Genomic DNA, 23,337 nt, shown 5'->3' on the forward strand with positions numbered 1-23,337 from the left:
TCTATATTTGTAAGTTTCATTTTCACAATAAAGAGATTGCACTACAGTACTTGTATGAGGTGAACTGAAAAATACTATTTCTTTTGTTTATCATTTTTACAGTGCAAATATTTGTAATTAAAGTAATATAAAGTGAGCAATGTACACTTTGTATTCTGTGTTGTAATTGAAATCAATATATTTGAAAATGTAGAAAAAATTCCTAAATATTTAATAAATTTTAATTGGTATTCTGTTGTTTAACAGTGTGATTAAAACTGCAATTAATCATGATTAATATTTTTATTCGCGATTAATTTTTTAAAATTAAACGTGTAAGTTAACTGCGATTAATCGACAGCCCTGATGTTTACTTAACGCACTAAAATGGCTTCATATTTAAATTTGTACCCCATGCTCCTGTTTCTCTCTTCGATTGACCAACCTAGTGTTTTTTGTTTTGAGGGCACGGAAGAGGGGGATGAATGTGAAGACTCCTTTTGTGCCCAGTTAGTCAAGTGAGACCACTTCTGCTCTTGTCTTAGAACTTTGCATTTCCCATCAGCAAATACCCTTCTAACATGCTCTTTTGATATGCAAAAAACTGCTTCTAAAGCAGTTTCTTGGAAATCACTTCAGCTCAAAATTTCCCACATATATATAGTCCAAAAAAACCTAAGTTTCTGTGTCTAAATAACTCTTCTGCTACAAAAATGTAGATGTTGCCCAATTGCAGAAAAAATATTTTATTTCCTATGAATTGATAACCCAAAATATTTAGTCACTTTTTACCAATAGTAAGGCTTAGCACTTGGTAAGATAAGCAAAGATTTTAGATAATGTTTTTCTTTTTTACAATTAACTTCTGTGTTAAATGTACGTGTTTATGATATATAGCATTCTATCTTTGTCTAACTATATCACTCACTACATTTCTTTCCTTTCCAGCTGTGAGTTCTTATCATATCCTTTGCCTCTTCACCCAACAGCAATTAGCTAGGTTAAGGTAGAGATAAAGTTTCCAGAGCTAACCATATTGCATTTCATGATTATTCAACAGAAAATCAGAGTCCTTTTCACTCCATGTTTGGGGCACATCCAATAAATAGCATGTCAAATTACCAATCTATTGGCTCTTTGTCTGTTACGGTACGCACAGTTAGTCATGAAATATTCATACAATTCAGGAAAAAGCCTGAAAAAAGAGCCACAAAAAAGAAAGCACAATACTGTAAGGTCAGCCAGCCGTACCGTTCCCTAGCCCAATCCTAGGGCAAGCCTTTGATCCTGGAAACTTTGCACAAGAATTATTTACTTGCAGCTATCAGGCTTGTTAAATAATTACCAAAGTCAATAGAAATTTGCCAGCATGGATTTTCTTTAACTGCCACTTTAGTGTTGGGCAGATTTTCAACCTGTTGGATTGTAACAAAGGATTAGGTGAGCATAGAATTCAGCCACATAATTTAGTTTATTATTAATATTTCAAATGTATATTAATAGCATTTCTGGTTTTAATTTCACTTAAACTGAGGCACATATGTAAACAAAAAACAAAACAAGAAACCCAGAATATTTATATAAATCCATTTTTGGTGGAAAAGGATTATTTATTTGCAGATTTTTTTTTCATATATAAACTTTTTATAAGGGGCCCAATCCAGGTCACAGTTAAGTCAGTTGACAGCTTCTGTTAACTTTAGTGGAAACAGCATTCGGTCCATCTCTCTCTCTGCATTAGAAGAAAGTTGATTTAAATAATAAATGGCACCTTCAGTGCCACATAATAATAAAGATTATTTGGGATTGTAAAAGTGATTGAGCATAAAGTTTATAAACCATGAGAATATGTACCTGCAGTTTTAAATATAACAAAACCATATATATTCTGTGCTTCCCATTCCCTGTCTTCTCCATCCAGTCTTTGTTTCTGGAAAATTAGCAGGTCAGAGAAAGTGGATTTGGACAAAACGGTCTGGACTTGAGAATTCTATTCTATATAGGTTCTTAGACTATGCTCATCCCTAAAGTATTTGAGTGCCTTTAAGTAGAGCAGTAAAGGATGTCAACTAGTACCTGTCATGTGCTGTTTGGTCTCTCAGCCTCTCCCTAGCAGGAAAATTGTGTGGAGAGGAGTGTCTTGTTTTGGTGGTAGCTTTTTTTTTTTTTAAATATTCCTGTTGCTGTATATTTATGTGAGAGAAGGCAAAGTCAAAGAAAAGCACCTTGCACTTGGAGCTGAAGGTGATAAGGTTTGTGATGGTCCTTAGGTCCTGTGGTCAGGGGCGGCTCCAGGCACCAGCGCAGCAAGCTCGTGCCTGGAGCGGCAAGCCGTGGGGGGCTGCCTGCCGGTCGCTGTGACGGCAGCAGTCAGGGGGCCTTCGGCGGCGTGCCTGCGGGAGGTCCGGCGGTCCGGTGGTTTCGGCGGCGGGTATGGCGAAGCCACGGGACCGGGAGATCACCCACAGAAATGCCGCCGAACGAATCTGCGTAACCGTCGAAGGCCGCCTGACTGCCATGCTTGGGGCAGCAAAAAACATAGAGCCGCCCCTGCCTGTGGTAGTTCATTCCACAGTCTTGACCAGCCCCCAAGAAAATTCTGTCTCCTGCACATATGAGCTCTACCCTTGTTGTAGAGAGTTCCACCGCAAGGCTCTCCATGCACAGAAGCCCTCTATATTGAGACTGGGAGTAATGGCAGAGCAGCTGCTTTAGATAGAATATTCTGTGATGCAGGTGAGGGTTGTGTGCTGAGTAAGCTCTCTGAATAAACTGGAGAGAGGGAAGCAATGGGGATGGGCCAGGGCAATGTCTACTGGATCGACAGTTCTATGAGTCTAGTGGCTAGGAATTCCTGTATAACCAATTACAACACTCTTTTGGATCTGTTAGGGTGAAACAAGCCATATAAATTTAAGCGGCTCATCACGGATCTTATTAATTTAATCTTTTATTCTGAATATTTTAAAAACTTGGTAACCCTTAGTTAAAGTGGACAAATTCTGTTGCTAACTGCGGTACATCTTAAAACATGGCTTTAAGAATGAGAACAGGCTTACTTCCTGTAAGGAGAGGAAATGGGATTTAATATAACAAAAACTGTCTAAATTAGCCCCCTGCTCCATCTTCTTCCTGAACTTTAAAGGGGTGATGTGGGCTCCTGCATGTATATGCTGACTTATTTTGTGCTGCTATTTTATGCTTTTGCCAATGAAGTTTATTATAATACAGAACAACCCCGACACATAACTGTCAGTAAACAATAGTAATAATAATGCTTGTCACTTAGTGCTCTGCAGAAGTGCTGGACAGACATTAATTACTACAGCATCCCTGTGAAGTGGTTAATCAAGTTATCTCCATTTTACAGATGTGAAACTGAGACTTGGTCAACACTACATACTTACTTGAGAATACCTGTGTCACTCCAGGGTGTGAAAAATCCACACCCCTGAGCGATGTAGTTATACTGACTTTAACGCCCCGTGTAGACAGCGCTGTGTCAGTGGGAGAGCTTCTCCTGTTGACATAGCTACTGCCTCTCGCTGAGGTAAAGTTATTAAATTGACAGGAGAGCTCTCCCATCAGCTTAGAGTGTCTTCACCAGACGTGCTACAGCAGCGCAGCTGTGCCAATGTAAATTTATGGTGTAGACTTGCCCTAAGGGCAGGTTGATCTAAGTTACACTGACGTACGGCCACTGCAGTAATAAAATCACTTTTGCATTCCTCACTACACCTCTCATGTCGGCGGTGTGCATCCTCCTCACCAGGAGTGCTTACACCGATTGAACTGTCTGTGTGGGGCATTGTGGGATGGCTTCTGAAAGGCAGCAACAGTCAATGTAAATAATGCAATGTAAATAACAATATAAATAATGACATTTACCATTATGGATGCTCGTTTCTTCAACATTCTCATCACTATAACACCATCATAATTTTCCTCCTGACTCCTCTTACTAGGTACATTACTTTCAGCTTTTGATGTGCAGCTTTACAAAACCAAAGGAAAGCAGGTAAAAAAGAATGCTCTTTGCTGTCAAACACATTCCTGAACATCATTATTTTCTGTAGAATGCTATGGTACAATACAGTTTTATGTTGTATCGTCTGTATGACAGTCACTATCAAGGGATCAGGGACTCGGACTGAGGAAGAGGGATAGCCAGGACTTTAAGTTATGGCTAAAGGAGGAGAGGAAGCAAAGTGGGAAGACATGGGGGGCACTTGAAAGGAGAGGGGCGTAACAAGGCGGCCTTTGGTGGGACACTACTGAGAATATCAATTCAGGACAAATTGCTTAGGGCAGGGCAGTCACAGCCCCAGGCTGGTGGTTCTCCACCTCTAAGGCACATCAAACCAGCCAAACAGAGAGGGACTTTGGTTTTACCCCACTGGCTAACCAGAAGTCATACAAGCAATTCTCTCAGATACTCCAGTTCCCTTGTATCACCACCAGCACCACTCCTTATGGGGATGAATGGTTATGAAAACCAATACCCCAGTAAAAGAAAAAAGGTTCTCCCGATCCTGAAGGACCAAGCCCCAGACCCAGGTCAATATATAAGTCAGATCTTACCCACAAATCACTCTGTTGTCCATCCTTTAGAATCTAAAATCTAAAGGTTTATTCATAAAAAGAAAGAAGTATAGATGAGGGCTAAATATGGTTAAAATAATCAATTACATACAGTAATGGCAAAGTTCTTGGTTCAGGCTTGTAGCAGTGATGGAATAAACTGCAGGCACAGATCAAGTCTCTGGAGTACATCCACAGCTTGGATGGGTCATTCAGTCCTTTGTTCAGAGCTTCAGTGTAGCAAAGTTCCTCTAGAGGTAAGAAGCAGGACTGAAGACAAAATGGAGATATGCAGCTGCCTTTTATAGTCCTTTTGCCATGTGACTTGTGCTTCCTTTGTTCCAAACACAAGCTACCCAGCACATGGCATGGAAAAACATTAGAGTTCTGTCCATAGGCATGTCCCTGAATGCCTTGCTGAGTCACAAGGTGTATCTGCCTTCTCTCAATGGGTCAATTGTATAGCTGATGGTCCTTAATGGGCCATCAAGCAGGCTAGTGAGTGCTGATGCCAAATTGTCTGGGGTGTCACCCAGAAGCATAGCATAAGTTTGAACTACAGACAGTATAGAGCCAATACTTATAACTTTAAATACAAAAATGATACATGCATACAGATAGCATAATCATAACCAGCAAATCATAACCTTCTCATAGACAACTCACTTGACCTCCTTTGTACAAGATTTGGTGCCACTATAGGACGTTGGTTGCATCTATGATCTATACGGTGACAGTTCATGTCAATAACGTCACAAGGGGAAAATTGGGAAGTGGGGGATAAAGCCTGGAATTGACAAAAGGATGAGAGGAGGCAGCTGTTGCCATAGCCTACAGGTTGGGAAGAGTGAGAAAAGGGGAGCAGCGATGAAAATGGAGCTAGGATGATGGTTTTGAAGCTAGGGTCTGAGAGTGAAGAGTTTCAGGGAATGGGAAACTGAAAGGTCAAAATGGGTTTCTGGAATATGCAGCAAAAGTTCAGAGGGAGCATAAGCTTGGCAATGGGGGTAATGTATCTGGCTGTGGGGTGTATAAAAGGTTTACAAGTGTGCATTCTAAAGGCAAGCTGAATAAAGCAGCTGGCAGATCATAAAATGGAAGTGGGAATAAGATTTCTGAAAGAGAGGGGTGAGGTGAAAGTGATGGGAAGAAAGAAGGCTGGAGATCTTATGACAAGAGGGGGTAGAGGGTAAGGAAGGGAAAATGGATTAGAAGAGAAAGCTACAGAGGCCATTGAAGGAATCTTTCTGGCCAGGGCCGGCTTTAGGCCGATTCCCCCGATTCCACAGAATCGGGCCCCGTGCCTTAGGTGCCTTTTTAATTTTTTTTTACTCACCTGGCGGCGGTCCGCTCTGGGTCTTTGGCGGCACTTCGGTGGCGGGGGGTCTGCTCCGGGTCTTCCGCGGCATTTCGGCGGCGGGGGGGTCCTCCAGTGCTGCGGAAGACCCGGAATGGACCCCCCACCGCCAAAATGCCGCCGAAGCCCCGGACTGCTGCCGGGTATTCTAATCGGGCCCTGCAGTTCATAAAGCCGGCCCTGTTTCCAGCCAGAGATTCAGGAATAAAATAAATTATCTGCAACAAAGCTCCTATATGAAACTTTTAACATATGGTTTCAACATTTAAATTCAAATGCACTAAACATAAACTATGTTTAACAACACAAAAGTGATCACATTATTAAATGTTTTGAAATTCCTAAACTTTGTATTTCAATCGAAATATATATAACTCATGACACATGGCACAGGAAAATACAGAGACAGGAGCCATGTATTTGAGCTCTTATAAATAGCTATTTCTTTTTGGATGAAAAGGCACATTTTTTTTCTGTTCACACATGCCATACCTAGCACTGCTGAAGTTTATGAATCACTGCAGAATAGTAGCAGGCTCCATAAAATATGAAATTTCCATTGGCCAAGGGCCAGTTTTCCTTGAACAATCTGATGTTCCACCCTGTAGCAGGATACCCTGCCCAACGGCAGTGTCAGGAAGTGATAAATAGATTTGTTTTTGAATAAGAACCGTCACTGGCATGGAAAGGAAATGTATCTGAATCCAGTTGTGTTTTCTAGAATGCCAGTGTTTACCCATCTCTGACAAATCTGAAATATCCTATGAAATCAGATCTTTTGGTTGATCATTAGACATGATGACTGTGCCCCGTCAGTATTATTCATACCTTCAGAGATAGAGGAATCATAAAAAATGAGTTGGTTATTGGGATCAAGCTGCAATATTTGTATTAATTCTAAAAAGAACATCTAAAGTAAATGTGAAAGTTCCCTACTAATTTCCAGATAAGTGACTCTGACACTGTTGCAGTGATGTTTATGGCAGAATGTAAATTGCACCATTAGTGGACGTGGGATACCAAAAGATTTGCCCTTTTGGGTGAGTTACACTAAAGCACTCCCCAACCACTGTGAGAATTTCTTGGCATAAGGCCTGATCCATTCAATGATCTCTAGATAAGGCCCTTAAAGAATTAAATGATGCAGCTTACTGTATTTTGGTGTATTACAATTATCAATTTACATTTACTTCAAAGTTACTACTTTGTATTGAAATGTTGAAGAGAGCTAAAAACATCATCACATTCAGCATGTGCTGTTCCTAGAAGAGGATGCCACTGTTAACTGAGATTTCCCCTGGGGATAGTGTGTGTATGCTATGTTTTTCTGTGGAAGGCAATTGCCCTGTATATTTTTTGCATTAGAAGTGTTCATAATTCTGTGACATGGAAGTTAGTATATTTAATAAAATTAAATGCCCTGATTTGTTGCCAGGGTGTGAAAAATACTCAATATATTGCTTTTTAAAATATTCTGTTTTGTTTGTACTTGCACAATAAGGATTTTTCTTGTGGAAAGTCAAAGGCAGGTATAAGATGTTATAAATAATTCTGCTATACTTTGGCATAGGCCATTAAATTGAGCTGACATTAGATTAAAAAATACTATGTTGTTCCTGTGCAGGGTTTCAGAATACCATACTGCCGCTATGAGGATCAAATTCTGCAAGGTTCTGTGTGCACTCAACTCCTGCTGAAGTCATTGTGCCAAATTCTGCTCTTCGCTGTACCAGCACAAACAGAGTAACTCAATGACTTTGGTAGAGTTAGTCCAGATATACACAGGTATAAATATGAGAGTTCTCAAAGCCCAGTATCTTGCAGTATCAAAGCCCAGTATCTTGCAGAATTAGACCCTTTTTAATAGAATGGAGGTTGCATTGCCCTTTGAGTGTTACCACTGATAAAGGAAACTTCATCAATTGGCTTGATATCAACGGTGCCAGAATTTTTGTACAGATGCAATTGCCTCTGTTCCGTGCATGCCACCCATTGAATACAGCCTTATATTGAAACTTCGTAATTCTGTGACCTGGAAGCTAAGACTTTAACAAAACTAATGTGTGTCATTTGACAGACTTATGCTATAAGGCTGAAATGGAGAGCCAACTTTACTTCTAGTATTCCTTAGCTTTTATTCTGGCTGTGTATTTCAGAAGTGATCTCATAATACTATACTAATAACCCCCTATTTAAATCTTAGAACCAAATTCTGTCATCAGGTGCACACTCACAACTTCCACTGAAGTTAAGGAGAGCTGCATACAGGCATTCTAGGGCAGCATTTCTATCTGAATTACCACAAAAAGTAAACAGAGCAATCATGTACTAGCTGTGGCTCATTTGTTTTCTCTCCTTGTTCAGTTTTCATTATTCTTTAAAAATAGTTAATCAAAAAACAGATTCATTAATATATGGGGAAAGTGTAGTTGCTCATTTTTACTTGGCTGTGATTCAGCCTAGAAAGTCTTTTAACTGGGTGGGACTCCAGCAGTGCAGTCAAGAAGTAATAGATGAGTATTTTTTTGAATGTGCATTATTTTTGCAACTGAAAGAAAATATATCTTGGAACTAGTTGTAATTCCCTTCCACACTTTGGACCACTTTTCTGTAGCTGTATCTGAACTATTAAGAGATAAGGATGAGTAAAACCCGGAACAATTTACCAAGGTACGTCGTAGATTATCTTTCACTAACAATTTTTAAATTAATATTGGATGTTTTTCTAAAAGATATGCTCAAGGAATTATTTTGGGGAAGCTCAATGGCCTATGTTATACAGGAAATCAGACTAGATGATCACAATGGTCTGTTCTGGTCTTGGAATCAGTGAATCCTAGTATTTTTAAGGGAGAATGCCTTACTTGATTTCACTAGAGACTATTTAAAAACTGATGTTAGAACATGATCTGTGATTAGGATTAGTCATTCTACATAGATTGTTTTAAAAGAGATATATTGCTTCTCAGAAGGATATCACACTCCCAGTAGTTCTGATTCACATCTTGTTCGCTTAAGAATAAGAATTTTCTTTCTTCTTATAAGGTAGAGCTATTTTCAGAGATGGTTTGCAATGGGGACTTGTTATTCCATGGTGATATAACTGAATAAAAGGCCTTAGTCACAAATTATGAAACTCACTTTCTAATTTTTATGCATCCTAGGTAGATTCTAGCTAGTACATGTTGTTATGACATTATGTATTTATTTAAGCAATAACAATGGAGACACAGGGCATTTCCTGGAGATTAATGATTGACTAATTAGGCATTGATGGCCTTAAGAGCAGCTAAGATCACCATTATAAAGTTGAAAATGAAGGAAACCCATAAATGAATGGATTTTTGTTTAGCAGTTGAGGCAGTTTCAGTTGTGTATAGAAAATGAATTCCCTGTATAATAGCAATTGGATTACTTGAATTATCTCAGAAAATTCTATTAATCTCAATATTGTAGCTGTCATTTATATAATTAGCTTTCTGCATACCATTACTATGCATGGTTTTAACATTTCATATTTTGTGGAGATAACATGAAATAAGTACTGATTTTGAACTTCCCACGTTTTCTAATAGTCTCCATGGTAACTTTCATGGGCCAGCTCTTTGCACCTGGCATGATCTCTAAATGATGAAGTATATTCTTGCTGTTAAGTACGACTATGTACTATCCACTGTTAGTTGCATTCAGCAGTCCTGAAGGGAATCTCTCTCTCATTCACTCTTTCAAACTCTATTGACACTCTCAGAGCTTACAAGCTTCCACCAACTGGTTCCTGTACAGACATCTCAGTGCTGTTATGAAGAACCATTTGCTGGGATACATGGGGACAGCTTCTCATATCCGATGCATGCTACACCTCAGTGTGCATTACTTTTATTTATATGCAGTTGCACTAAAGCTAAAGACAAGGGCCTCTTCTCCCATGAAGCGCTTACAGTCTAAATAGGAAATGTGGAGATATAGGATGAGACGCAACAAAGAGTAAATGAGAAGTGATGTTGAGCAACTGTCTGGTTAGTTCTATGGTGTGTATGTTTTTTAAAATATATATATATATATTATTTTACTAACACTTCTTTGAGAGGAGGTCTAGGATTTCTTGGACTTATCGAATCATAGAAAGGTATGTCTTGAAGGGAACTTGAGAAGTCATCTAGTTCTCGTAAATTGCCTCACATTATGGCAGGACCAAGTAAACCTAGAGCATCCTTGCCAGGTATTTGTATAACCTGTTCCTAATGACCTCCAAAAATGGGGCTTCCACAACCTCTCTTAGTAGCCCATTCCAGCACTTGATTGTCCTTATAGTTAGAAAGTTTTTCCTAATATCTAACCTAAATCTCCCTTGCTACAGATTAAGCCCATTACTTTTTGTCCTACTTTCAGTGGACATGGAAAACAATGGAGCATCATCCTATTTATAACAGCCCTTAACATATTTGAAGATTATGATCAGTCCCTCCTCAGTCTTCTTTTCTCAAGACTAAGCATACTTAGTTTTTTAACCGTTCCTCATAGATCAGGTTTTCTAAACCTTGTATCATTTTTATTGCTCTCCATGGGCTCCTTCCAATGTGTCCCACATCATTATGAATTTTGTCAACCTTATGCCCTACCTACACTAGGGGAAATAGTTCAGCTCCACAGGGGTTAGCAACATTGGAAGTCCTGGTATTAGCACCTTGTCATGTACTCCAGCTCAGAGCAGATCTAATCCACATAATGATACTTCGGGCTCCCAATATTGCTAAAACCAGTAGACCTGAGCCTATTTTAGCAATGATGAGAAAATGTCCTTAGAGTAAACAGGAACTTACCCATCATGGACAATGGGTGCGAACAATGTGTGCAGCTGAAACTGTGTGCTAAAAACAGTCCAACTGCAATTGCAGACAGCACCAAACCATGTTCACCACCATTTCAAAGACTGTGGTTGGACACTGACTACCACCTCCATTTTCAATTTATTTTCAAATCTTCCCTCACAGTAAAGTAAGTCATGGTCATTATACACAAAAGAAGAACTTTGGGGGACCATAAGAGAGGAGAAAAAAGAGATGCAGATGTTGCTCAGTTTACATTAGGTATAACACATTCAGTAAATACCCTAAGATGAGCAAACTCATCAGTTAAAACAGACAGATCTAGACTTGGCATTTTAAAATATTAGTAAATCTTCATTGGCGTCAAACACAGCTAAGCACTTGACTACTACTAACCTTCAACTGACTGATCACCTTCTGTAAGTGGTGCACAGCTTTAATACATCTCTGAGCTGCCTCCCTTGCCATAAATAGGCCAATTGTCCATCTAGCCAGTATGCCAAGCCAGTCATAGCAGCAGAGGGATTTGAACTCTCCAAGCTCTGACAATAGCTTGCTTCCCAGCCAGCACTTTTTAGTTAAGACTGTGGTTCATTTCCTGTTACTGCAGCGCCTGTTTATTTCCTTTGTGTGTTCATTAGGTTTTGTATAGTTAATGAAATCATGCTTGTTATTGATTCCAAAATGTACATCAGTCTCTGCATTATTTTCTAGTGTCCCAATAGTTGAATATTATTTTGGATAGTAAATGGTTTTTTTTTTTCCTTTTATACCCAAATCAAACTGAAGCAAGTCCTGGTGCCTGTTCCATGGCTGCAGAGCTCATCCTGGCAGGAGAGTCAAGTGTGGCTCCATGATGCAGAGAAAGGGAAACTTGGGGAGAAGGCAAACACCCCCTCCACATCCAAGGACCCACAGCTATGCAGATACTTGGGAGTTCATGCCCTCATGGAAACGGGATAGGATATCAAGGGGAGCAGCCCAGCGGTGTCAGTTGCACCCAAGGGGAGCAGCCCATGGGTTCAGTTGCACCCACAGAAATAATAAACTCAAGGGTGCAAAACCAGACAAACATACTTCTCCCAGCCTGGTGTGTGTGTGTTGGAGAGTGAACCTGCCTCATTCTCATCCTGCAGCAGTGGCTCCTATCCCATATGGCTGGACTCTGCTCCCTGCTGCGGGTGTAGGAACCTCATGGCCAAACCTGAGTGGTGCTGCAGCTCTGTGGGTCAGGTCACTACACCTGGAGCAGGGAGCTAGACAGGAGCTGGTGTGAGTGCAGGGCAGGCTTGATCTCCATGATTCCCTGCCAATGCCTCCCCTTCATACCAGACTGGGATTAGGGTTATGAGGCTGCGTGGGGGGGTGCCACTGCAGGTGGTTGGTGCTCACTCGGCAGTTTATTATAGTGCACCCACTGAATAGAGAGGTTACATCCAACCCTGAAGTGACCCACAAAGTATAAACTCAGCCATTAGACTGAAGCAGCCTGTGTGGATCTGCTCTGCAGTTGGAGGGTGAAGGAGAGAGCCCTCATCTCAATCCCCTGTGCATGGGCCCATTGCCAAACATAGCTCTGTCTGGGTACATTATTATATATTAGGTTTTGGTGTGCTTTTAGCAAGCAGAGTGCGTTACAGAATTAGAAACCTTATATACCTATGTTTCCCCAACCAAATTCTCCCATCCTGTCACGTTTTCATGCGTTAGCTCAAACAGTTTTAGGATAAGAAGCGAAGGATGATGTATGAAATTGAAGTGAAAGGGGATTTGAGGAAAAATGCAGTTATCCAAGTTGGAATTTGCCCAGGGCACCAGGGCTAACACCCTAATTCTTAGGGTAAATATACTAGTTGGCTGTGCAATGTAGTGTTATCATTCAAAGGCAGCTACATAGCCCTGCTGTTTGCAGAAAAGCATCCGGAATTGTATGGAGTGCACATCACTACTTGGGAGGGGGGAAGACTAGGGATATTTTTAATGGAGAGAGGTAGATCAGAAATAAAAGGGGTAAGAGAGAACTCAAAGAATACCCAGGCAGGTGAGATCACATCTCTTGGCTGCTGCATAAGGAGATCTGGCAGAAGTGCCCTGATTGACACAAGGAAGTTCATCCTCAAGTACCTGAGGCCCAGCGACCGCAAAGCTCAACAAGAGCCAAATGTCTTTCTAGCAATATTAAGCCTCAGCAAGGTACAGATCTGGTTTTCAAATCAGAGAGACATTTTGTTAAAACCAGTCTGGATTTCAGATTCTACAGTGAGTCCTTGTTTAATGGCAAAGACTTTCTATGGTAAAGTCATCGCTTCATTCATGAGTGCCAACCTTATTTTAAAAATTAAATGAATAGATTGCCTTTCCATTCCACCTCCTTGCCTTGCAGCAAAATCACATCATTTTAGCTTGTTTATACGAATGTGGGTTGGATGAGGATTTAATTACATCATAAAAGGACCTGCACTGCATAACTGTTAAATAAAGATCAAGCTCTAGTTGTCTGCAAAACACTTTTCAAACATTACTTAGCTAAAATGTGCCTTGTTTCTTTAAAGGCATAGGATGCTCTGGACCTAATCACCTCAGCCAAGTCTAATTGACAGGTTCTCTCAGTAGTGTTTTAATGGTCTTCTGGGGCTTGATGGACTGGCATCTAGCAATGATTTATGTCAATAATGACAACCACTGTGTTGGATCAAGATACAATCACTCTATTACCAATGTCACCCAAAGATAGTAGTTATCTGCCTTAACTTGTTCCCATAATACATTCTTGAAGAAGTTAGTATTCCCTAGGGACTCTGTTTGGAACAGCTTTTGCCTTTCCAATTTTATTCTTGTTAACTATTAATCCTATTTCATAGCTGTTCCTATAGATAATAATAGAGAATGTACTTAACCTCTTCACTGCCTGGTGATGTATACTATGTATATCCAGATAAGGAGCAACTCTGAACTTTTGAAAGTACATAATGTTTTCACCCCTCAGCTCACAGAGTTCTACATCCTGTTTTTAACCATTTATAGATAATGAAGACTCTCCCAAGTGGTGCTTCTCAGCAAACACAGGGCAATGAAAGGAGAGGCTAACATCACTTAACTTTTAAGGTAATGCTTATACTAGACTTTGGCAGATGGATGTTTCCCTATATGCTGATCACAGTGACATTAAATAATAATTTCTAACTTTTCACTGGTGAAGCAAGTGAGAATCTGTCTTTAAAGCATGTAATTTTTAATGTTTACCTAGGTTAGGTATTTACAGCATGCCAATCATGAAAGTATCTAAGGCCCTGCTCCTGCCAAGTCTAATGCATGTGTTTGGTTTTATGCACATGGAATATTGACAACCTTAAGCATTCAAAGTCATGAATCAGCCCCCCCAAAATTCATGAGTTTGTCTTGAAAATCATAAAATTAAAAAGAAATCAATTTTAGGTTCTCTTTATTTGCCTTCTGGTTTCTCAGCCTGCAGGGTGCACTCAGTTCATATTTTCAGGTTGTACTCTGCAACTGCAAGGTGTTGAAACTCTTAAAATGAAAGCTGAGATGCTCATGTAATATCTTGCCTCCAGGAGCTGGGTCTTCAAGAAAAGCACCGAATATTGTGAGACTCATGATAAAATGCCAAGAGCTGGCAATGATGCAGAATAGTCACACTAAAATCACATGTAAAAATTCAATCAAGTACATATTTGCGGATTTGGGGCCCTCATGCTGTTCTTATGCCATGTCCCTTAAATTAGGAGTTATGAATCTAAGAATAAGAGTGTTGGATGATTTCTGTCTTTTGAGATTATCTTGTACTAAGATTTTGAGGACAAAATGGATCACGTAGAAAATGCTACATTACTTGATATTACGGAAGTGTGCCTGGGTGTACATGATTCGTCTTTAATAATGTACTGTGCCATGGGTTTTTATGTAGCTATTCCATGGCTACCAGGTCTGAGCAACATAGCTCCGCCACACATTCATCACACGAAGTCTATAGCCAAATTGGTGGAAAAGCTATATGCCAATCCAGGTCTCCCAATCTACATAGGCATCTTCAGTCACCCCAGAGCATGACTTACATCCAGGCGTCCATTGTGGTCTCAACTGCCAGATCAGAATCTGTCAGCAGCAACCCTACGGCATTTAGAATGGTTTCATCGTAGCTGATGCGACCATTTGACTGCCTGGATTTGACCTGCCACGTCACCTTCGGTCTCTGCTGAACAGATTCTGAACTAGCCCAGGAATATGCACAGCCAATGTTTAAAAATGGGGTCTGTGTGACAACCCACTTTGTCAACATGGTCCCTGTCAGTCAGTGGTGCATGTTGTCGATGTCCACTAACCAGACTTCAAGGTGGCCTTAGGGCCCTTCATTCTGCCGATGAAGCTGCTGTCAGGTGGCTTGGCAAGCACTGCAAATGCTAGAAGAAGGAGGAATGTTTCAAAGATGTTTAGTACACATTTAAAATAAGATACACTATAACTACAAGAAAATAAGCAACAGCTTAAAAACAAATTCTTTTTTTGCATTAAAAATGTCTAATTTTCATACTAAACAGAATACAGTTTAATACTATTGTGGTGATGTGGAAAGAGCAAGGAGATGAAAAAAACATTTAAAACTATTTGCAATAATCAGTTATGATGTGATGTTGCAAAGTCCCATTTACTTTTCCTCACTGTTTTGTTTAGACACATTTCACCATCACTCTTACACTTTGCTGAAAGCTAAGGGCTTTTATTTAAATAAGAGAATGAAAGTGTATTTTTTTCCTGCAAAATCTCTTCTTGTATATAGAAGTGTTTTCTCTCAAGGGTGTTTGTGAACACTGTGATCAGCAGATTAAGACCTGTCATTACCACTAGAAAAACATGGCTAGATTTCACACCAGGTCATCCTTATTTCATGAGAGCTTTGTCCACGATATAGTTTTTTCTCTTTTTGACTAGATTACTCATTGTTCAGCCTACTCAACTGTCAATGAAACTGATTAGCAAGAATCATTTTGCGCAGAACTCAGCCGTGATCCTGATATCTCTACACCAGTTATTTAAAAAACAAGAACAACAAAACCACAAACCAAAGGACATATTTTAAAACATCGCTGTTGGTATATCTGGCCCTGAGCTCATTGTGGACAAGAATCTTAAAATATTTTCTATACAGAGCCGAGTTCAACAGAGGTTTACTCCTAATCCTATTCACGAAGTCAGGGGTATATTTTTGTCCAAGTGAACGCCAGACACCTAGAAATTTTATTTAACTGAAGGTGGGGAAACCAAGCTAAATGATGGGGAGGATGGTAATAAATTATATATTTAAAATGGAATTACAGTGGCACAAATTAGTATAACAGAGTGGAGATACAAGCCCCACATATTTGTACAAAGGACCTTAAATTTGTATCAAACAGCACTGCAATACTTAGTCATAACCTCACAAAACAGAGTATACTATTTCTTCCGTGGCTTTTTAACAACCGGCTATTAGCAACTATTCAGCTTCAAACAGGGAATCAAAAGTATTTGTATAATGTATAAAAGTACAGTGAAGCTAAATATCAGAATTTCATCTACATTTAGGCCAAATGCCTATTTGAAGCTGAAATTCAGTAGTGCTCTAAAACAAGTGCTATGAGGTAGAACATTTTGTAGTTTGTTCCACAACCGTGAAATGAGCTAACCTTTCTCCAATAACTAAAGGCAACTGCTCAGCCTAATTTTAACATCTTAATTCAAAGAACAGCGATGGGTGAACAGGGAAAATAAGAAGTGACCCAAATCTTTGCCTAAAACTTGAACTCAGCCTCTTGAGACTCCAAGTTCAGTTACTTTTAATTTCAATGGAATCCTGAGACCAAAGAAGTAGGAACCAGAATTTTTGGGAAGGGCTTTAGACAAATCATCCTAACTTCTGAGGGTCAATACTGAAGATGCAATTTTTTACTCTGTTTTTCTGAACAGATGAAATGTAAAATGAATATTCATTAAAGCACTGAGATGAGTGAGAACCACCACAAATCTCAGATGTTGATCCAAACTCTCTCAAAGTTTGAGACTATTTGGATACAAGGCTTTGGTTCTGGGCCATCCACAATTTCAGTTATTTACCCTGTTTTTCTTATAAGTATCATTTTGCAAGGTGGTTCTCTATCTTTGTGACATGGATTTTGTGTTTGAGGAGGATGGGAGGGGACTATATAAAGTAAGTTGGTTGCTGTAAAACAGATTTAGAATGTCTGTGTTCTAATCATCTCAGAAAATTCTTTAAGTTTGTATGCAGTAGAACCTCAGAGTTACGAACCCCTTGGGAATGGAGGTTGTTCATAACTCTGAAATGTTCGTAACTCTGAACAAAACGTCATGGTTGTTCTTTCAAAAGTTTACAACTGAACATTGAGTTAATATAGCTTTGAAACTTTACTATGCAGAAAAAAAATACTGCTTTCCCTTTATTTTTTAGTAGTTTATGTTTAACACAGTACTGTACTGTATTTGCCTTTTTTCCCCCTCTGCTGCTGTCTAATTGAGTACTTCCAGTTCCAAATGAGGTGTGTGGTTGACTGGTCAGTTTGTAGCTCTGATGTTTGTAACTCTGAGGTTCTATTGTATAACAAAACAACATGCATGGCAGCTGCTGTGCTGCCAGTGTACTGACATACACTTTGCACTCTGAATGGCTTCTCAGCCGATTTGTCTGCTCTGTGTTTAAGTGGTATGAATTTAGTTTGTAATCCGCAATGAACACTTTCGTTTCAATGGGCTACTGACATTCCAAGGCTGTTTATCTTTGAGCCAGCATGTTGATAACAAGTGTGAGAAAGGAAAATCATGTTTAGCCAGCTGAAAAAGAAGGCAATTGTTAACTTTCGAAGAAGTGAATGTTTGATTCTTACAACTATGTAGCTGAGATCTTCTAATGTAGGATCTTAGTACATTTTAGGATTTTTTAAAATATCTATAAATATGGCAAAAATGCACTTATTGGGCCTGGCTCTCATTTACACAATACACCATTCTGGCAGTGTAAACGGGTTTTCAAGTAAGTGGAAATGTAACTTACACTTATTTTAAGGCCCTTTAGTAGTGTCAGAATGGTGTAAAATGTGCAAATGAGAATTGTTGAGCAACCTCAACTTCCATTAGTTCAGTAGAAGATGCGGTATTCACAACCTGTGTAAAGCAGGCCTTTTTTAGGTGCACCCATCTATGTTTGAAAACGTTGGCCTTTAGCACTCTCTGTGTGGGATACTCCATCTGGCTGGAACTTTGTCTTTATTTGTAAAGCACCATGTACACTGATCGTATTTAAACACATATTTAAACACACACTCTCTCTTCGTTCCCTTCCTCTTTCTTGTAGGATTCTCTGCTTCATGGTGCCAGCCTGAAAACTAGCTTTCGAGGCACATGTCCACATTATAGTGATAGGTTGAATTGAGTTTGCAGCCATCAAGCATGTTGTAAAACCATACCTAATTTGCTTCAAAATATTTGAACCAGCATGTCAGGAAACTGTTTTGTTTCTGCTAGAATTAAATGTGAAATAACCTTTTTTTGTACCCTTTTTACAAAATGTCCGTGAAACCTGCAACACTTACAGGGAGCTCCCTACTTATTTTCAGAAGATAGATATCACTTGCTTCAGGAACTTTGTTCTTCATTATCCAAGATGCTTTTTCTATGCTTGCAGGATAACTTTCAGGATACAGAAAGTGTCTTTGAAGCCCAAATCATTTTGTACGACAGGAGCTGACCTTTCTTTCTCATAAAGAGGCTTTCCATTGCTGGAAGTAGGATTGTTGGAATTTATCATAGACACAATCCTTTGACAGATTAAAGATATTCATGATCCAATTAAGCTCTTGGGATTTAGGCTAAATTGTGTAGTATCTACTAAAGGAGATGTTGTTTTATTGTCTGATTTACTGTAGTGTCAAAAATGTGCTAGGTTTTATAAAGACACATATAGGGAGAGAAAGTACCTGCCCTGAAGAACTTGCAGTCAAAAAATACATGCTAACTGTGGGAATTTCTGTCATACAAACACCTTTGTACGTGGACCAGAAGTGAGACCCGATCTCAACTCACTGCACATTGGCCATTGAATACTTTCCAGATGCTTGCTGCTAGTATCTTGGGCAGAACCTGAAGTGGTGACCTAATGGTGAAAGTCTCCATCACCTGTTTCAATACCTTTGAGTTTATCCCATGCCCCTTGCAGGGTTTCTCCCCCTGTACTAAGCTTGTTACTGCATCAAGCTGTACCTGAAATACCTGACTTCACATTCATTAACTGTCAATGAACACCACTACTCCAAAGAATTGGAACATATATATCACAAAAAATACATTAATGATTAAAAATAATCAGAATACTGACAAACACATCCATCTGTCATTCCTGAGCACTTTATATTGTCATTTGTGGAGCTGCCCTTGATGTACCATGCTAAAAAGCTGCCTAGAAATGACAAACGTTATTGTAATATCAAGCCAAGTCACAGGACCCAAATGTTGTTTATACGTGTATTGTTATTAACAAAATAGACCGCAATGGCTCTAAAATACCAAGTTGTCTTTGGGCACTCACTACTTTTCCTAGTACGTGAATTTTGAATATGAGAAATTCTGATGGCTCCTGCAGAGCCATTATAATCTATTACAAAAACAAATGCTTTTATTACAAAGAGCATTGGCACTGAAAGAGCTGTAATGGCTCATTGTCAAACACGGTTGCTACACATGTGGTCTAAAACCATGTAATTTCTTTTGAAAATGTTGCTATGCATGTACAGAAGCCATTGTCCTAAGCAAAATAGTTTGATCAAGTTTTTATTTTGCTTTTTACTGCATTCCCCGTGACTCTAATCTATATTTTAGAATAACAATACTTTTTACTTAGATTCAATATTTTCACAGTACGTTTCAAATTTTAAGCCTGAATTTTAAACCCTACTGAGTTTAGGTATGTATTATCCTTCTTTTTCAGATGGGTAAACTGAGATGCAGAGTAAATAATTTCCCCAAGGTTACAAAATGAGACTGTGGCAAAGCTGGGACTAGAAGCCAGAGGTTCAGACTTCTTTCTATGAACACTACTTCCTCTATTTCTCCAGCCAGTGGTTACATTATACAAATAGTGAGGCTTGGAAGGACTAGGTTTTTATTGGTAAATGTCAGTAAACGTCGATTCCACTATACAAACAAACAGATGTAAAAGTCTTTCCATTGATGATAATCAAAATTTACAAAAGTAAAGTAAGAAAAATGCTGCTTGAGAAATTAGAGTTTGATTTAAGGCTATTGACTTTGTATATTTTGACATGCGATGTTGACAATTTGTGTCTTAATGGTTATCAAGATTCAACTTCTTGAAATCCACGCCTAGTGTCATAAAATAATTATCTGATGCCCCCTAATTTCCCACAACTGTGAAAATTTAAAATCAATACAAATCTAAAATACTAAAACCCCATAATTTTGTGGAAATGTGAACATTTAAGTACAGCCATTCAGCAGTGTGGTGGCCTTCCCCACCGCCAAAGGCATGTCATCCTCCTCCTGCTTGCAGACCTGGTTGGGGTCTATGCTCTGCCTTGCCAGGACTACAGCCTCCCTACTGCACCTTGTGCCTGCAAGGATCAGGTGTCACCTACCGGCCCTTTGTCAGCGCAGGGAACCCTCTGTACCTCTGCTGCCACATTCCTGCTCACTCACTCCAATGACAGCAGAGCTAGTACAGAGGGTCTCCCAGGGCTCCTGCAGGACTGTTCAGCAGGGTGGCCTCCCCCGTGGCCAGGCACAGGAACTCCTCCTCTTCACAGTTCTGCCAGGGGATCTTTGCTCTATTATCCAAACCCCTTCCTCGTCCCCCAGCATGAGATATGTGCCCTCCCTCCGCAGCATGTATCTCATGCTGGGGGACAAAGACGGGGTTTGGATAATGCAGAGGTTCACATAATAGGGTTTGGAATAAAAAGGAGTATGCTATCAATAAAAATCTAAATCCTTAAAATAAACATTATCTGTCAAAAAGAAAACTGAATTCTACCCAGCCTATGACTAGCTTCTACATTTCAGACGTTTTAACTTGTAGGAATACAAAAGCAGCTTCTGAAACTGACTTCTATTTTTTAACTGCTATGACTTTAACAAACGTTAAGCAGATTTGATTTTATTTTTGAAAAAAATAAGGAAAGAAATAGCTCCGGGGTCAAGTGTGTCAAGCTCAGTCAAGAGAGAAAATGTAAGGCTGAGCTGAAAACAGGGTAACGGAGAAGTTGAAACAACTAACTCTTTTATGTAGCATTTCAAATAGAGTCCTTGTGAACTGAGAAAGGATGGGGGGGATTCATGAGAGAAGGATTTGAGAAACCAATCAGCTGAGCATTGTTTCAGCATTTCCGCGAGTAGCTGCTGGATAAAGCGTGGTTTCACTAGCACTATGAGTCTAAAAGCAAACACCTGCAAACCAAATATTTGCAGCTGTGCCACCGCTGCAGAGCACTCCTATTGCACACTAGCTGCTTTGCACAGAGAATTGTTGGAGGATTCATTAGAAAGAAAACCTTCTACAACAGGGGTTCTCAAACTGGGGGTCGGGATTCCTGAGGGGTTCATGAGGTTATTATATGGGGGGTCGGGAGCTGTCAGCCTCCACCCCCAAATCCCGCTTTGCCTCCAGCATTTCTAATGGTGTTAAATATATAAATAAGTGTTTTTAATTTATAAGGGGGGGTCGCACTCAGAGGCTTGCTGTGTGAAAGGGGTCACCGGTAAAAAAGTTTGAGAGCCGCTGTTCTACAATAACCAAATCAAGTTTTTTTTCCCTGCCCTAATTGTCTTCTCACATTAGAGATCTTAATTTACTTTTAAATGTAGGTCACTCTTGTTTTCCAGCACTGGCAAACTTGGATAACTTTTTTTCTTAATTCAGAAACAAACCAATCAACCAAACACAAAACGCCCTAGCTGGCTTGCTAGGCAGGTTTTATTGAGTTCCCTCAGCCAGCTACATAAAAGAGCTTGCAGGTCAGCAGAAAGAAACAAGCTTTTTATTATGCCCAAAACATGAAGAAATGCTTCTTAGCATAGATGTGACTGGACAGAGCCTCAGCTGGTGTACACTGATGTAGTTCTAGTGATGTTAGAGTTGCTATCCCAGTTTACACCACCTGAGGATCCGGCCATGCTGGTTTGTTTATATGATATAAAAGAAGCTGAAATGTTTCTACAGAGTTTATCTATAGACAGTTGTGCACATATATGTTAAGTGCAAACTGCCCCTAAATGAACGCAACATTATTGTTGAATTCAGATGCATAAATCAGGAAATTCCCATGGCCATAATAACCCATCCTCCTTGTGCGCATGTAGTCTTTGGTATTAATGTATGTGCTGTTAAATTTATGCCTATGGGATAAGTGCTGTGTGGCTGAGACAGGAGCTCTGGGAACTATCACTTTGAATTCACTGTTTTTTGTGTGGCTAAGTTCTCAATCATAATTTTGTATTAACTGAAGCATGGAAAGCCCTGGATGCAGCAGAACAAACTGGAGTTCAGGAGGCCTGGATCACTGAGTGCTTCAAGGCAGAGCTCTATGGGGAACAGCCTGTGTCCCCAACACACAGATTTTTTTTAAGAGGTGACACAGGGTTGAAGGGTTTAGTTGGTTTGGACCAGTGGATCTGCTACTAGCTGTTCTCCCCTCTGCTAGAAGGGTTATGCTGTGTGTTTATTAGAAAATTCAAATATATGCACTGGGTCAAAATTTTCAAGAGTGATTTTTGGGTGCCTCAGTTTTTGGGTGACCAGCTTTTCAATTCTTGTGTCTGCTTTCCAGGAGTCCTGTGCACCTACAACTCTTCTGGGCCTCAGATGGAGTTGTGGAATCCCAGTGCTTCTTAAAATCAAGTCCAAATAACCTCAAAATCAGATGCCATTTTTGAAAATATTGACCTTAACTTTCATATTGAAAAATACACACACTTTTTTTTTTTTAAGTAAAAAATCCAATAGAAGACACTACAGGGAAAATCTTGTTCATGGCATCTAACCCCAAAAATATGGGCTGGAGAGGCTTCCTGGGGGAAGAGAATTGAGAGAACCCTTCCTTATGCTACATGTTCTACTCAGGACTGCATTATCTCCTACAGCTCACCCTCTTTAGCATGGCAATAGCTAGTGTTGCTGAGTAGTAGCAGATCCACTGGTTCCAGCCCCACTAATCCCTTCTAGACTGCCTCACCTCTCCCCAGTCCCCCACAAAACCCTAAAATAATAACCACCCTGTGTGATGGGATAAAGCTATCCCCCATTGAGCTGCATCACTGTCATTTCAGTGTTTTTATAAATGGATCACTGCATGTTGCAAAGACCACCAACGTTAACTTCATTGTCCAGAGCGCTCTCTCTACCGTATGCACACTCATGCTACATATGTGAACTTCTGAATCTTATCAAACGTCACCAGAAAAAAATCTCATCTTCAGAATTTCTAAAACAATTTTTTTTTAAACCTAAAGACACTTGTCCTCCTTGAGCATTAGGGTCTGATTCAATGCCCAGTGAAATAAATGGAAAGACTTCCACTG

The 23,337-nt window shown here is 39.7% G+C and overlaps 1 long non-coding RNA gene across 1 annotated transcript; it reads right to left on the reverse strand.

The window, feature by feature from the left end:
- Nucleotides 1-1,201: 1,201 nt before the first annotated feature.
- On the reverse strand, nucleotides 1,202-4,709 carry LOC112107873. Its single transcript, XR_002908208.2, has 3 exons — nucleotides 4,673-4,709; nucleotides 3,868-3,973; nucleotides 1,202-1,709 (listed from the first exon to the last, which is right to left on the reverse strand). It is a non-coding gene; the product is annotated as an uncharacterized LOC112107873 (long non-coding RNA).
- Between the last annotated feature and the right edge of the window lie 18,628 nt (nucleotides 4,710-23,337).

The sequence above is a fragment of the Terrapene carolina genome, unplaced genomic scaffold, assembly GCF_002925995.2.
Source record: "Terrapene carolina triunguis isolate 2854851 unplaced genomic scaffold, T_m_triunguis-2.0 Scaffold62, whole genome shotgun sequence".
In the NCBI taxonomy this organism is placed as follows: domain Eukaryota; kingdom Metazoa; phylum Chordata; order Testudines; family Emydidae; genus Terrapene; species Terrapene triunguis.